This window comes from Rhinopithecus bieti, unplaced genomic scaffold, assembly GCF_001698545.2.
Source record: "Rhinopithecus bieti isolate Rb0 unplaced genomic scaffold, ASM169854v2 scaffold_387, whole genome shotgun sequence".
Lineage (NCBI taxonomy): Eukaryota > Metazoa > Chordata > Mammalia > Primates > Cercopithecidae > Rhinopithecus > Rhinopithecus bieti.
Window position 1 is genome coordinate 501,021 of NW_016803102.1, and position 3,458 is coordinate 504,478.

Below are 3,458 nucleotides of genomic sequence, written 5' to 3' on the forward strand. Positions count from 1 at the left end.
AAATATTTATAAAAATATCATTCATCTAAGTGATTATTGGCATACAATTTTTTATCTATCACTCATTAACCTTACAATTTTTAGTGTCAATAAAACTGACCCAAGATTGAGGACTATGGCAAAACCAGGTGAGCCTATCAGATATATCTATCAGATACGCAGTGACCTATTATAAAGGAATGCTTGTCATTTCCTGCCTAGCATATCAATTTACTGCAATGTTATTTTCATAGAAAATGCTATTTAACAGGTCTAAAAGAAAAGTTTTCTATATTTTCTGAGTTAACTTGCTGACCTCTGTCACCAAATTATCTAAAATAATGTATTTTTAATTGCCAAATCATGAGTGTCTGCATGTGTATTTGTATATGTAGAGAAATAAAGAAAACTGCATTGTTTTAGTCAGTGCATTTATGTGAAATACGAAGAATGGATGAGACACCACCATCAGTGCCACTCCACATCTATGAAAAGAGGAGCACTAATGAAAAGATGTTTTATTAGAACCTGCCTTTGGTTTTTCTTGGAAGAGTAGATTTCATCAGGTTTTAGAGCAGGAATGTACTCAGTCTTTCATAGCACAATATTGAAGGTTCAATTATTCCCCCAACTCATGGGTAAATATTCTATTGTTATAAAGATATTCCGTTGTTATTATGCATCCAGGGAAAGGGGTGGTAAAATCTAGAGAGAGAGGTAAACTTACCATTAAAGGTAGAGATGGGATCTTAAAATATTAATATCCCCACTAGTTGCTGGAAATTCCTTTCTGATTTTCCTCTGTTTCCCCTAATGTTTCCATTCAGACCAAGACAGAAGTGAGGATGTGATTTGGAATAAAACGTGATCTCCTACGAATCCAGACTCACACAATGGCTGGACCCTCATTGGCTCCCTGAAGAACAAAGGTAGGTGAGCCTTACTACTGTTCTTAGGAACCTGGCATTCACAGGATTGCAGGGCCCTGGTACATTTGTGAGTGAGTGCATGGGCACATGTTTACGGGAATCTCCTGTGTTATCTCTCAGACACAGATAAACTTGTCAGCCACTTACCAGGCACTGAAAACTGTTCCAGCCCCAAAATATCACCCCTATCAGTCCACCAGCCAGTCAGAAATTCTCTAGAGTTGAGTCACCCCTTATCTAGGCCAAGTTCCTGTTAAATACCAATAGTTTTAATTAGGGGAGAAGTAACATATTAACCCATTAGTAAATCTCAGCTGTTTTGCAGCCAGCAGGACTTTCAAGGAAAGGGACAGATGGCAGAATGCATAATTCCAGATTGATGCAGACCATGGGTATTGAGTGAAATGTGAACATGATGGCAGGGCACAGTGGACAATGCAATTGAATGTGGTGAGAATTAACATCTTGCCATTGTGAAGGATCCCAAGATAAGGTTTTATCCTTGAGAGACAAGACTTGCAATAACCACAGTGCCACATCTACTGTGATAACAGCTATAAGTCAGACATTAAAACATGAGTAAAACCTAATACATTTCTTCATAAAGGTATCATCAACTAAGCTCAGAAAATCACAATAAAAGTACACAAATAATAAAAGCACAACAATCGATATAAAGTATCAGTAAATATTTGTCTAAATGAACAAGAATCCTTGTAGAAGTACTAGTAATGGAACACAGAATTTCAAAGAAGGGTGAAAAAGTGTATCTAGCTATACTTGTCACTAAAGACTTTAGAAAAAATAGGCAGTTTTAAAGACTGGGTGAGATGTTAGCAGGTTGATATAAAAGGAAGGAGGAAAGGGAGAGCATGTCTGGTACACAGAACAGCAGTAACTATGGCACAGGGCTGGGAAAGTTGAACAGATATTTAGGAACCTGCTTAGAGTTCACTTTGGTTATAGCACAAGAAACATCGGAGAAACAGTGGAGAAAAAGGAAAAAGGGATAGCCCTGTTTTAAGGGAGAACACTGAAAACCATTAAATGTTGGACTAAGGTGCAAGTATGTAATGACAGAAATGCACTGGTTTTTATTGGAATTTTAAAAACAGAAAATGACATAATGGTTACCCAAGTTAAAAAGTATTAGTCCTACAAAATGGAAGTCACATATAAGATTAGTGACAGGAAGAGACACAGGATCCATCAGATGTCCAGGATGGATATCCAGGACATGTGGCAGAGAATCTTTAGAAAAGTGACTAGGCTGTGAGGGCAAAGAGGATGAAAAAGGGTCAGAGCAATTTTTGAGTTTCAGTTCTACAAAGCTGTCACACAGGGTAGTTTGCAGAATGGGTAAAAAGGGCAAAAGAGAAGACAATGTAGTGTTTGTTCTCGTTTGGTTCACAATGGACACATAAAGGAAAATGTTCTCCAGGTATCCAGTGAAAGATTTTGGTGGGCAGTGGAAAATGTAGCTATTGGATTCAGGAGGTTATCAGGTATAAAGGACAATTTCTGTGTGGGATTTACAGGGAAGTCAAGGGTTGACTAAGAAGCCAATTGGAGGATCCAGGTAAGCTGGGGAACATGTGAGTTATCGTGATCTCCAAGTTTACATGAGAGACTTTAGGAATTACTCAAGTATGAGAATTAGCAAAATGCTCAAGTAGATGAGGGAGAAAATCACAGAGAAAAAAATGTCTCAATAACTCAAGTGGAATCATTTAAAAATCACTAGGGCAATTCCTTGCTGGCAAGCTCAGTCGTTTTCTAGAAATGATGTCATATGATGCTACAACCTTTATTTCTAGCTTCTCATCTATAAATTACCTCTAGAATCTTAAAAAATGAAAATAAAGTTCATCTTCTAGCTTAAAGGAAAATATTTGTGTTCATGTGAGGCCGACTCTTGCTTTGACCCTTATTACATGGAATACGTGTGTCCTCTTGTGCCCTAAACAGGTGTGGCTTCATCAGGGTTCCCTTCCTTCCTTCCTTCCTCCCTCCCTCCCTCCCTCCCTTTCTTCCTTCCTTCCTTCCTTCCTTCCTTTTCTTCTTCTTCTCCTTCTCCTCCTCCTCCTCCTCCTTCTTCTTTTTTTTTTTTTTTAACAGAGTCTCGCTCTGTCGCCCAGAAGTGCAGTGGCGTGATCTCGACTCACTGCAAACTCCGTCTCCAGGGTTCACGCCATTCTCTGGCCTCAGCCTCCCGAGTAGCTGGGACTACAGGCGCCGGCCACCACGCCCGGCTTATTTTTTGTAGTTTTAGTAGAGACAGGGTGTTTCACTGTGTTAGCCAGGATGGTCTCGATCCTTGACCTTGTGATCCGCCCACCTCGGCCTCCCAGAGTGCTGGGATTACAGGTGAGAGTCACTGCACCGGGCCTCTTTCTTTCTCCTTCCTTCCTTCCTTCCTTCCCTCCTTCCTTCCTTCCTTCCCTCCCTCCCTCCCTCCCTCCCTCTCTCTCTCTCTCTCTCTCTTTCTTTCTTTCTTTCTTTCTTTCTTTCTTTCTATGGTGTAAAGAGGTTTTTTTTTTTTTTTTTTTT

At 39.8% G+C, this 3,458-nt stretch overlaps 1 long non-coding RNA gene across 1 annotated transcript in view; it reads right to left on the reverse strand.

Annotated features, from left to right (window-relative positions):
- Positions 1 to 395: 395 nt before the first annotated feature.
- LOC108541918 (uncharacterized) overlaps positions 396 to 3,458 on the reverse strand; it is a 4,398-nt gene continuing 1,335 nt past the window's right edge. The window contains exons 2-3 of the long non-coding RNA XR_001889123.1: positions 707 to 895; positions 396 to 464 (exon numbers count right to left, since the gene is read on the reverse strand). This is a non-coding gene — a long non-coding RNA (uncharacterized LOC108541918). The remainder of the gene's footprint in view (positions 465 to 706; positions 896 to 3,458) is intronic.